Consider the following 13,463-nt stretch of genomic DNA (forward strand, 5'->3'; position numbering starts at 1 on the left):
AGAGACACAAATTACCAGTATCAAGCATGAAATGAGTGATCTCACTACAGATTCTATAATAATTGTATAGATAAGTGAATAGGAGAGTGTAGTAAGATTTTATGATTTAGGTGAAATGGACCAATTCATCATAAAGCACAAATTAGGATATCCCACCTAATAGGATATAGATAATTTACATAGCTCTATAACTATTAATGAAATTTAACTGAAAATTTTAAAATCCCAGCTTGATAGATTTTCAGATGTTGAACCAGCCTTGCATACTTGGAATAAATCCCATTTTACCTGTTGCTTAATTCCTTTTGCCAAAATTTTGAGGATTTTTGTTCTGTTTTTGGTATCCAGGTAATTCTAGCCTCATAAAATGAGTTGAAGAATGTTTCCTCCTCTTCTGTTGTTTGAAAGAGACTGTATAGAACTCATGTTGATACTTCTTTAAATGTTCAGTATAATTATCTAGTGAAACGATCATCTCCCAGAGATTTCTTTGACTGGATAGTTGGACTATTTCCATTCATTTGTTAAAAATAATCCAGTATCTGACTCGTACTGGTATTGGCACCAGCTGATTTTCAATTTCATGCTGTTATTTTCTTGGTATGATTGGTGGTTTTCAATTGTATCCTTAAGTTTTTTGATGAGACTAAATCCTGTTTAATATTCTACTGTTAGCAGACAGTCTCTCCATTAAGGTGTAGTACAAGGTATATGTGGATGTGTGTGTTCAGCTTCCCGCTGGATCTTGCCAACATCCTAGCAGAAGTGGGGCATTGGATCACAGGCTCATTGCAGATGGGTTAAGTTTAGTACCTGAACTCCTTCAGCTTAGTTGCTTCCACATGGGGTTGTAAGATCAGCTTCTCACTAGACCTTGCTGACAGCAGGGTAGGGAAAGGAGAGATGTGGAGTGCCAGGTAGTCTAACCTCCCACCGCCTCATTCTGCATCACTGATGCTGAGTCCTATGGAGGTTTAGCTCCACTGACATGGAGAAAGAGAAAGCAGGTTATCCATTACCTCACCCCACCTTGCACCACTATTCCTGCTTGATGGATGCCAGATCAGGGTATAGGCTCAGCTCCCCATGGGTGTCCTGCTGATATGGGGCAGGGGTGAAGCCTAATGGTCACTAGCCTGACCTTGCATAGCTTCTTTAAGTCTAGTTGCTATGGGTGAGGATAGCGATTTAGCTCACTGCTGAACTGCTTCCTCCAGAAGGATCACCTCCCCATTCAGCCCGAATAATACTACCCAGTCACCGTCGTAGGAGCATCACCTGATTCCTCCAGGAGGGAGACAGAAGATCAAGTGGATCCCCTTGACACTACCCTGCCAGGGGAATTTGATCTGATCCCAGCTGCCTGCATCCTCAACATGGAAAAGGGAAGACCACCTCTTACTTTAGCTTTCTAACACCACCTGTAGAATTGGAGCCCCTACTTCTCCCGTAGGCAGGAGATGGAAGATAAACTTCCCTGTTGGCCAGTTAATACTACACGAGGTACAATCAGGGCTCAAACCCTGCTTCTGTGGAGCAGCTGATAAACTAGAAGACCAGACTGAAACCGAGGGGGTGGAGTAGGGGAGAGCGATTTTATCACTGGTGTTCAGTTTGAGTAGGGCTGTTATTGTCAAAACATTGTTCTGTTATTAGGCCATTTTTCCCTATAACACTTTTGGCTAGGGGGCGACAGTTTTTCCTTGGAGGTTTTTTGTTTCTTTGTTTGTTTTTGGTCTATTCCTGTTGGCAGTTCCAGGTTGGAGATTTCTGCAGCATCCTGTCCGTAGAAATGAAAGAAAGAAACCCTGAGAACTCTCCTCTGGGTCAGCCCTCAATTCCTGAGATCTCTAGGCCATCCGTCTTCTTGCTTTGACCTTTCAGGGACTTCTGATGCTTATTCAGTTATATCTAGGGTTTGTTAGTTGTAAGGAGAGGCTTGGGAGGAACGGGGCTACTCTCCCCTGGCAGAGGCAGGTGTCTGCTATCTCTGCTGATGTACTCTCTAACCCCTTTCCACTTAAATTATTTAATATAATGATCCTTATTTTGTAGAGCTCCTCAGAGTCTGAATTTAAATGATTATATCACACTGATGGTGTTTCAAAAGTCCACATATCCCCAGGATTTCCTGGAAATTGGTACTTAGATCTGGAAGATTTATTAGATTCAAATTCATTGAAGAGTGGTGAACACAAGATTAATTCACAGTTGGGAACACAAAACACCTGGCTGCCACTTGATAATTCTTGTGTAGATCCTTTAATTCATTAGGTGTTATAAAGTTATATTCTAATTCCGTTATTTGTATTCATTCAATAGTCAAAACACTCTATAAAGACAATCTTCTTTTAATCTTTTGGGTACCTGAAAAGAGCATAAGAGAGCGCTCCCCCCCCCTTTTTTAATTTTACAGCTGTGTAGTAGTCAGTTTTGTAGATATACCATAAGTTATTGACCAAGGGCCTATTAGTGGATATTTGGACTCTTTCCATTCATATGTTATTAAAACTTATGCTACAGTGAATAAGCCTTCTGCCCACCACTTTGTACCACTCTATAGTTCAGGTAGGATAGGTCTAATGAAATCATGTCTGTGTGAAGGGGTTCAGAATGGAAAGAAGACAGAGGCAGAGAAGAAAGGGATGGGAAGGATAGTGAAAGAAAATCAGGAAAGTTCAAGGAGGGTCACAAAGTGGAAAATTGGCCTAAGGAAAATTTAAGAGCAGAGAAGGAATTTCCCTGGAATCATTAAATGTCAGAAATAGCCAAATGAGGAGAAGAAACTCAACTGATCAAGGTCTTAATAATAAATAATAATAAAAATATTCAGTACTTAACACTGGCTTAAACCTTGGAACTTTCGTAACAAGGCTTTTGCACCTACAGTCACCTCTTTAGAGCAATTCCTGGAGTTTGAAGGAGAAAGAAAAAGAGAACTAGGTAAATGAGTCGCTAAAATCCATGTAAATAACTGTGAAGGCTTTTTAACTGCCAGAATAATCGTGATTCAACAGACTAGTTTGTGAGCTGTTTTTTTTTCCCCCCAAATCAAAACTGCTGTTATTTGTAATTGAAACTGTGGGTACTGTTTGCCTTATTAGATTATTCTCTTGAATTAACTGCCTGGAGTGCAACACTCAGACAAGCTCACTAATAAACACAAGGAACCTTTCCAAGATCATTGTTGAATAAAATGATACCCCCCTCTTAGGCTCTGACAAGTAAAATATATACTCATTGGATCAGCAGTACAGAATCATAATTATATTAGTAAAACACAGTTCACTTCAATGATTCACATTACTGGTCTTTAGTTATTGAATAAAAAGTAGAATATGGAGAAGTGGCAAGCTTATTGTGTTAGCCCTTTTCTGTAGATGCAGATTGCTTAGTAAGATGGTGTTTATCTCGGCCGCCTGGGTGGCACAGCGCTTAAGCGTCTACCTTCGGCTCAGGGCGTGATCCCGGCGTTATGGGATCGAGCCCCACATCAGGCTCCTCTGCTGGGAGCCTGCTTCTTCCTCTCCCACTCCCCCACTTGTGTTCCCTCTCTTGCTGGCTGTCTCTATCTCTGTCAAATAAATAAATAAAATCTTAAAAAAAAAAAAACTTGTTTAAAAAAAAAGATGGTGTTTATCTGAGAACAAAGAGTATAATTTTTTAAAGTATTAATTTTCTATGCTGCTGTAACAAATTACTCTAAGCTCTGTGGTTTAAAATAACACCCTTGTGCTCACCGTTCTGTAGGTCAGGAGTCCACCAGCAGAGCGGATTGCTTTGACTGTCACAGGCTGAAACAAAGACAGGAGTGAGGCTGTGTTCTTTGCTTTGGGGAGGAATCCACTCCCAGCTCATTTGGGCTGTGGGCAGAATTCAGTTGTGTGCACTGTAGGACTGAGGTCCTCCTATCCTTGCTGGGTTCCAGATGCTGCCTGCATTGCTTGGCCTGTGAACTCCTTCCTGCATCTTCAAGCCAGCAGCGATGGGTTGAACCCTTTCTACACTTTGAACCTCTTCAACTCTCCTCGATCACGCCATCTCTGATTCTAGCCAGAGAACGTTCTTTGCCTTTAGAGACTCGAGTGATTATACTGGGCCCACCTGGGTTAGGTCTGGGTCAGCATCAATTCCATCTGCAAGCAGTACCTAGCTTAGGCCCGATTAAACAACAGGGGATGGTAATCTTGGCGGTAGAAGTGGGGTCTAGAATTCTGCCTATACTTCCATCAATCAGCATGTCCCATTCCAAATTTTTCTTTTTTTATTCCTAGGTGTCACAAGGCAGAGAAGAGGGCTCTCTATCTGACTAAATTTGGCCCGAATGTAAAAGCTTTAGTCAACAAGACTTCGCTGAGTACCAGCTGCCTGCCGCTCTGCTCTGAACACCAGGCTGTCACAGAACAACAAAAGAAGGGCCCTGCTTTGTGGAGCTCACATTTTGACAGTGAGACAGACGAGAAAACAAATAGACAAATAATATGAGAGAGGATGAAAGGGACTCGGCGCAAAATAAAGTGTGCAAGATAAGAAATGTCAGGGGACGGGGGACCCTGTTTTATATGAGGCAGTTTGAGAAGGCCTTGCCGATAAGGTGACATCAGAGCGGAAACCTGCAAGAATGGGTACAGGGGCGGGGGAGGGGAGCCACATGGGAAAATGGGGACTATGCTTTCTAGGATGAGCGAAGAATAGCATTCAAAATCCTAGTCAGGAGGATGCCTGGAGTGTCTGACGTAGAACAAAGCTGAAGTTAAGTGGTCACGGGAGGAAGTGGTAAGAAATCATGTCAGAAAACACTGTGGACAGATAGATCATGAGCCTGTAGGAAGCTCGAAGGACTTTGGAATCCACTCTGAGTTGGGGAACACTTAGAGTTTAGTACAGACAAGTGATGCGACCTGACATGGTTTAAAATGATCACACCATCTATTGCACTGAACATAAACCAGAAGTAGAGCAAAGGCAGAAACTGGACGATCAGTAAGAATACTGCTTAAACCATCCAAAGTAGAGGCGATGGTGGTGTGGAGCTCGGCAGTGGCGGAGGTTGTACTTTGAAGGTCACTGGGATAGAATGTCAAGAGAGAAATAAAAGATAACTCCAAGGTTTTAGTTGGACCTGGAAAGACGGCATATTGGATGCTCTGATCGACTACAGAGAACCCTCTGTTGGACTGATTGGCAGATATCCCCAGTTGTGGCAGGTGCTGCCAGCAGAGAGCCCTTCACTCCCAGGCCTCTGTGGAAATTGACTTCAGCTGAACAGAATGCCCTTGCTCAAGGTCACACCCCCTTTGCCTGAAGTATGCATCCAACGGCTGGTCGATATGGGGTTTGGGAGACAAAAGCCTGACTCACCAGGTCCTTCTAAGGATGACTCAGGAAATCCATTCCAACTTCAGCATTCTAGAGAGATCAGCTGAGGCTGTGTCTTAGCCCAGCTTTTCCCTGTGCTTACCTGACTTCCTTCCTTCTCCCCACACTCATTGATTTTGAGAGCACTATCTGATTAAACTTCCCACTCAGTAATTTCCATCTCAGGGTTTGCCCCCCAGGTAATACTCAGTCTGCAAAAGATAGAGCCACCACTGAGGAGGGGGAAGATAGTAAAGGAAGGGCAGGTTTAGATGACAGAATCAGGAGTGCAACATTGGAGACACTTTGAGTGAATGCTCTCACTGTCTAACATTTACTGCATGTTTACCGCTTAACAGATACTCTTTCTAGTAATTTTATATGAATAAAAAAAATTGAATAAAGCAAAATACTATTTACATTCCCAACCACTCTGCTATAATGCATTTTCAAAAAGCATCCCTGGCAATTTCATTTGTATTGCACACAAACCATACTTTGAGAAAATCTACTCTTTGTGTAGGTCATCTGGTTACACATGACACCCATTAGAAAACCCACCCCACATATAAATATGCAGTCTATAGATGTCTTTCTGATACTGAATCTGTCCTGTTTCATAACATTTTGGGGATGCTCTAGTGAAAGGATGAATGGGTGGGTGCATAAAAGAAAGAATAAGTACAATACACATAGTGAGGGTACCACTTATGCAAAGGCATGAATGTGTGACAGAGCACGGCAAACTATGGAAACTTCGCTACGTTTAGTATGATGGGCCTCGATGGTGAGGATTAAAGGCTGACAAGAGTTGGGCTGGATAACTAAGTAGTAATCTGGTCATAAAGGACCACGTTTCAAGGCTCCTGGTACCTCACAGGTATCTGTAGAAAATACTAAAAATGATAAGAATAAGAGTAAACACCTAGTTATTGACGATTCTTTACAAGGATGCGCCAGCTTAACCGAGTACCTTTAGTAGAAACCCAGAAGGGTCAAACCAACTAATAGAGAAGAAACAAAAACATAAAACAGGAAAAAGCCAAATGTCTATAGTTGAACTGTCTAATATGAAGGCTCCTAGCCACATATGGCTATTTAAATTCAATTTAATTAAAATTGGGAAAGTCATTTCCTTCATCAACTGCCCAAACTTCAAATGCTCAATACCCACACGTGGTCAGCGGCTACTGCACTGAACACTGCAGCCTTTGCAGAACATTCCAGCATCACAGAAAGTTCTACTGGACGGTGCTGGAATAGAGCCACAGGAACCCACCACATTATTGTTGGATAAAAAGCATCATTTGTTGTTCAATGGCTCGTTTAGGACTCTTTTAGTTGCACGTAACAGAAACCAACTCCAGCTAACAAATAAAAATGGAGGGTTTTATTTTAAAGATACAGCAGTAACTGTTCAAGGGAGAGACAGGGCCAAGTTTGGGGAAGGTATTGCAAACTGAAACTGCTCTCTTGTGCTTCAATCTCTGCCTTCTGTCCCTTTACTTCATTCTTCCATTTTTCTTGTGATTAATCGCACAGCACAGTGGCTGGCCTTTCACAGTCCATCTTCCAAGTTTCCAGGAAAAGGACATGACTGACCCTTATTGGGTCATGTAACTATCCTTGGTCATATTAGCTAAGTTTGGAGAGGGAAGAGGTAAAACAGGGAGGATACCATATAAACACATGCCAGTGGACTGGGGGCCGGTGCTCTGAAAGGCAGGACATTGTGAACTGGAAGCTGCCTTTCACAGTGCCTACAATGTCAATTAGCTGTTATCCAAGAGCATCCTTCTCATGCAGTTTTCTTTGTAGCTTCTTGTTTTCCATCCCTGGTCTGGGGCACCAGAGTGAGTTGTCTGCAGTATGTGTTACCCCACGTGGGACAGGGACCCACAGAGAACTAATGCAGTTTTATAAAGGGACTTCATACAGAGATGTAGGCTGAGTGTAGGGAAACCACAAGGGAGAGTGGAGCATGTTGGGATTGGTAACATAGGGCTTTATTATCATTAGAAAGGCTTGCAGGGGTGATAGGAGGAAGCCAGTCCCATCCCTGGAGACAAAGAGGACCATGGGGGAGGGGGCGCTGATCTGTGACAGAGGAAGGCATCAGCTCACAGAAACCCAGAGACCAGAGAAATGGAATAAATACTCCAATTTACTCCCTTTTCTATTTCTAATCTGCTAGGCACCTCCCATCCGCTGACTCAACTCCAAGTCAGGAGGAGGCGAGGGAGCTTGGGGATGATTTCTATACCAACTAGCCTCCTGAGGGACAGAACGGGGTCAGAGAGAAAGGTTAAAGGGTCATCGGCAGGAACAGACACTAGTGCACACCCTGAAAGTCACTCCATACGTGGAATGTGGCTGAACTGACCAATGGGGCCAGACTCTGTTTTTCCTCCCCTCACCTAGGATTTCCATCTGGAAGCTTTAGCCGGTGCTGAGAAAACAGTTCCAGGTTTTCGTTATGTTTATTCAAAAAATAAAATAATGAAAAAGCACCATATTCTTGAGCTTATCTGGAAGGAAGAAAATGTGCAATAGATTTAATCTGCTGAGTATTATTTTCAGTGAATTGCAACTTTGCCACTTTATTTATTTGCAATGAGCAAGGGGAACAAGCGAGAAAGGAAGCTGGTGTGTCTCTGCTGATAGGGGTAAGACAGAGGCAAGGTGGCTCAAGGACAGCCATATAAGGACAGCTTATACCTGGCAAAGCTTTCTGGTGACGGATTCGTCACAATCACTAAGTTGAGCTAGAGATGCTGTTGGTAATTTTGTTTTCGGATTTCTTTTCCTTTCCAGGCAGCCTCCAGCTGCTGTGTATTTCATATAACGTGTTTGTTCAGACGCATGCCTGCTCTCAGTCAAAGAGAATTTAGGAAGCTCACTCCCTAGTCCTTCAGCTCTAATGGGTAACCCCGGAGCCATTCTTTAGAGTTTTCAATTACGTTCTTCAGCTGTGTCTTGGGATTCTTGGAAAGTGATTGGTCAGAGGTTGGCCACCATCAGACATGCAGCATCTGCTCTACGGCCGACGGGCTGGTGCTGATGCTTGATAAGAATCTGTGTTTTGGCACGAGCATGGGCAAAAGAAGTTTAGAGCGAGAATGAAGAGAAGGCACACAATTTTGTCTTCTGTGAAACATTTCCTTTGCTTTGGGAATAAAACAAATTCTTCTGCTCTCTCACTTGGGTGATCTTTTCCAAGCAAGAAGTGAAAGAGAAACAGCCTGTATTTGACAGTTTTGCCAGACGCTGATGTTGGCCCAACTGCAAACTCAGTTGCTCATGTATCCCACGCATTGATGAATTCTCCATTCCACAGAAGCATTATCTGCGGAGCCTTCTCTCCCCACTCAGTACCTCCTGGAACGGGCAGGCCAGTTTCTGTCTTCTTCTTCCACTTTACACACTTTTAGGTAAATGCCACCCATACTCATGGATTCGATAACCATCTCTAATCGAGAGTTCTATTTTAGATTTGTCATTCTACTGTCTGCTTGTCCTCACCTGTTTGGTTCTTTCCCAAAAGCACCTCAAATTCAACACCTCCAGTACTAAACCTACGGTCTCAACAAACTTGGTTAGAGTTTGAGAAACATCCAATGTTTCTTTCCTCAGTAAATGACACGACTGTTTTCGTAGCTGTAGGTCAGAAACCAGGAATAAACTTCAGCAGCCCCTTCTGGGTCCCCGCCCCACCCCACCCGATCCCATCCAATCCATCATCAATTCCTGTCAATTTTTTTGACAAAATATTTCTGGAATATTTTAACTTATTATGTTCATCTCCATCAACAACACCCCAGCCAAAGTGCAATCAGCATTCAGCCTCGCTTACTTGTGATAGGTGTTCATTGGTATTTTCAAGCTGTTCTCCTTCCAATCCACTATTCGTTCCAAAATGAGAGGGCTCTTTTAAACACCAAATTGAATGTCAGGCAATTATGCACCCCTGTCCTTACTTTCACTTTAAAGGAAATTCATGGTTTTCCCACGGCTTCGGTGGGTTTTCATCTCTCATAATGATGAGGAAAATCCCCCTTATTATGGCAACACGTCCTGCCTGGTCTGGCTCCTGCCCACCTCTCGGCGGTGACTCTCTCCAGGTCTGCCCTCACTTGCTCCATCCAGCCACGTGGACCGTGCTCTCTTTGGCCACAGGGTCTTTGTACCTTCTATTCCGCCTGTCTAGAAGATTGCCTCTTCCTCTTTATCTCAGGGAAGCCTTCTTAAATCCACATGACTTAATCACATATCTCTCTTGCACGAGCTCCTAATTTAAAAAAAAATAAATGAATTTTTTTCTTTTTTTATTAGATCAAAATTCTTTTTATTGTATTCCTTGTTGGTTTAAAATGCTGGAAGTCTTGATTGCCTCATTTACCACACCTGGGATCTCATTTCAGAGTCATTCTGCAGGGGGGCAGAGCAGCCCACTGCACGCTCAGGAATTTGCACTTCACAGGAATGCTCTGTTTCTCAATGGATTCATCTACAAAACCAGAAAAACAATACCTACTTCCCAGGGTTTCTTTATCATTAAATGAGATACATCATCTTCTCAGGACAGCGTCTCAGGCATACAGGAACATGCATTACATGGTAGCTCGTGTCATAGTTGGGTCTGTTCTATAATCCCTATTCTTTGGGGCTCTGCAGTTTATCAACAGTGGCTGCCCTACTTATCCCAAGATTGGAAGATTGAGTGACTTTCTAATTTTGATGCCAGGTGAGGCATCCTTAAATTGGCCTTTCACAGTTGAATTGAAGGTTTGGGTCTAAGCATTATACCTAATTGTACACCATTCAGAGCTCGTGCCATTGGTTTACTTTCTAAGTACTTTCAGTAGCCCATGGATATCCTCTAGGGGCTGGCAGGGAGGGACTCAACTGAAGCATGAAACTCTGAAATCACGTTTTGCTCCCTAATGGGAAACTCTGCAATGCTGTTGTTGTTGTTGTTGTTTTTCTAAGATATTTATTTATTTATTAGACAGAGAGAGACAGCCAGCAAGAGAGGGAACACAAGCAGGGGGAGTGGGAGAGGAAGAAGCAGGCTCCTAGCGGAGGAGCCTGATGCGGGGCTCGATCCCAGAACGCCAGGATCACGCCCTGAGCCGAAGGCAGACGCTTAACGACTGCACCACCCAGGCACCCCTGCAATGCTGTTTGAACGTACTCTCAGCTGACAAACACAACATGCCATTTCAGGGTATCATAACCAAGCCCCCAGACAAGAAATCATCAATGACATTTTCAACCCCGGTAATTATGCCTTTTGTTTGGAGCTTCTCGGTGTTTCCAGCTCTAACTGAGCCACTTTAGGAGTGAATTAAAATGAACCCGTTACAACTTGGTAACTGTTAACTCTGAAGGGAAAATGGCTTTGGAAACGTGGCCGGCCTCACAGCCCGGCATGGCTGATGGCAGGGAAAAACAACACAACAACAAGAACAACAACAACAAAGGCAAGGTTTTGTGGTTGTGTAAAAGACACTGCTGATTCCCTGCTTGGATCCCCTTTGCCAGACTGATGCTCCCATCTCCTAGCTGCTAGGACAGTTGGGGCTCACCACTTATAGCTACACCCTTCTCAGGAGAACTTCCACCTCACTGGGAAACACCTGACAGGTCACTTCTTCCCTCAGGGATGGCCCACTGCCAATGACCGAGGGTTCCACTGGTAACAGTTCTCTTTTCTCAAGCTGAGATTGCTTTGTGGCACTACTTATGCTTCCAGAGTTTCCTGTGGGGTCAGACTGGGGCAAGACAGCATCTAAAACTACAACTACTATGACTTACCTTCTCCTTCTGCCACATCCTTGTAATTTTCTCCTGAGAACACCCCCTCAATGAATCAGGATCTGCCCCAGAGTCTATATTCAGAAAACCTGATCTACTCCCCATTTGTGATCATTTCAATCTACCACTCAGGCACACCTAAGCATAGAGACTGGAAGGTCTGAATTCTATATGGGGGGTTTGGGAGGGAGCCACAATGAACACAAGCAAAAGACCAGAAGGTAGACTTTTGTTCCTCATGAAGCAACGATCCACTGATACCGTGTCTGCATGACCTGGCTCTCATGACATGAACCAGAAAATCTCTTTGAACCCTACGATCTAAAAAAGTCCGTATTGACTAGCAGGAAAATCCAACAATGGCTGTTTTTGTTGTTGAGATCCTCTGTGCTTAGACTGGAGAAATTGGAAGTCCCCTTGAGTAATAAAACAAGTAAGGAGACTATAAAAGTGGCCATCAGGGACTGTCTCAGCAAAAGGGATTTTCCCAGATTCAGTCAGCAGAAAATGATCATTCATAAAATCCGGCAGATAGGAGGAAGCCCTTGTTAAGAGTACCAATAGCTTTCAGAATACATGAAATACAGCAGGTTAAAAAAAAATCAATGAAGAGTTATTTTTCAGGCCTTTGTGTTTGTAGATGCTTAAAGACTCTGTCGTTATGATGATGCCTCTGAGCAACTTTTAATAAAAACAAACATCTTTCCCCAGCTGTGTTTTGAAGCAATTTTTTTCATGTATTTGAGCACGTTATGATCCACTTAGCATAGCTTTTAATTTTTTTTGAAACAATGATTGTCAATTGCTGAATGTTTATCTGTTATTTGTGATTCCACTTCTTTTTGGTATCTTGAATTGAGAGAGAAATTTAAAACTAGCTTTGCCGAAAGCAGTATCTCTTGCCCCAAGGCAGAAGTAAAAATCAAGCCTTATCCTTGAAACGCTGTCAGTAACTACCCTGAATTAGGAGGAAGAGCTATCAAAAGTTGCCAACCACACAGGAAACATTTTCTGTGTAGAGAGAAATCTGGCAGAGTTTTTTTCATTTGTGTGGTTTCAGAACCTTAGAAATTTAGGAAGAAGAGATGAAAAGAATATGAATTCAAAGAGAGAGAAATGCCGGTTATAAAAACCAGTATGGCACTTAGGATAATGGTAAACAATTATATTTAATTATTTGTTGAATGTTTAATCGGCCTGGAATCCTCCATGCCTGGGACTTTTCATGGCTGATTCACTGTTGCCAGGCAGATGTCAGATCAGATGTATTACTTCTGGGAGGCCTCCCTCACTTCTGGTCTCCATGGACATTCAGCCGTGCTCTATGACACTACGCTGGTCATCTCCTGGGCACGTCTAGTCTAGATATCACCCATCTGTCCACATTCTTAATGATCAGCTTGGTTACTTTCCTTTCCTTTTTTCAGAGTTGGCTCTATCTCCAGTATCTGGAATAGACTTTGGCTCACGGTAGACATTCACCAAATACTTGATTAAATGAAGACTTATCTTCTCCACCAGACTCTAAATACCTACAAAACAAAGGATGAGGTCTCTTTTGTTCAATGCCTTGATGGTGTATCCTCACTGCCTGGCATAAATTAGGTGTTCAGTAAGTATTTGTTGCATAAATAAATTATCCTGGACTTTGAGGATAAATGGGAAGCACAGAAGAAAATGTCCTTGGCCCCGTGGAAGCCGTTAAATCGATGAACAATACTTTAAGTGGCTCATTAACTCCTGACTTAATGGAAGCGGGGGAAAAAAGGAAAAATGTTTAGAATGAGCGGGCCTCCACTCTGCAATGAGTTTTCAATACGTTTAGCTATGTCTATCTGTAAACAGCTTAAAGTCTGAGTATGCACAATTATAAATCCTGCTGGGGAGTACCTTATGTTGATTTCTATGTTCTTCTCATGAGAATCTGGGAAGAGAAAATGTTCTCTGTTCTCATGTGGTCAAATCCGGTCTGCTCTTTTCTGCAAGCCTACTTTGTGGACCTTGCCTGGCATGTCTTCCAGGCCGTCTGCACTGAAATTGGTTGATTCTTTTTTCAGGAATATATTATTATATGCTGCTTTTTCTTAGAAACTATTACTTCAGTTGCTCAGAGTTCACTTGAGTTTCAATTTTTCTCAATTGAAATCTATGAAAGGTTTGCTTCTTCCGACACTCACTATAAAATGCTGGAGTAATTGTTAACCCAGTAAGGTGACCTTGATCCATTTGCTTGGCTCTATAGCCACTGTTCTTGCCAAAGCAATTAATTCTCTTCAATAGTTGCTTTC

This window comes from Ursus arctos, unplaced genomic scaffold (assembly GCF_023065955.2).
Source record: "Ursus arctos isolate Adak ecotype North America unplaced genomic scaffold, UrsArc2.0 scaffold_16, whole genome shotgun sequence".
NCBI classification, from domain to species: domain Eukaryota; kingdom Metazoa; phylum Chordata; class Mammalia; order Carnivora; family Ursidae; genus Ursus; species Ursus arctos.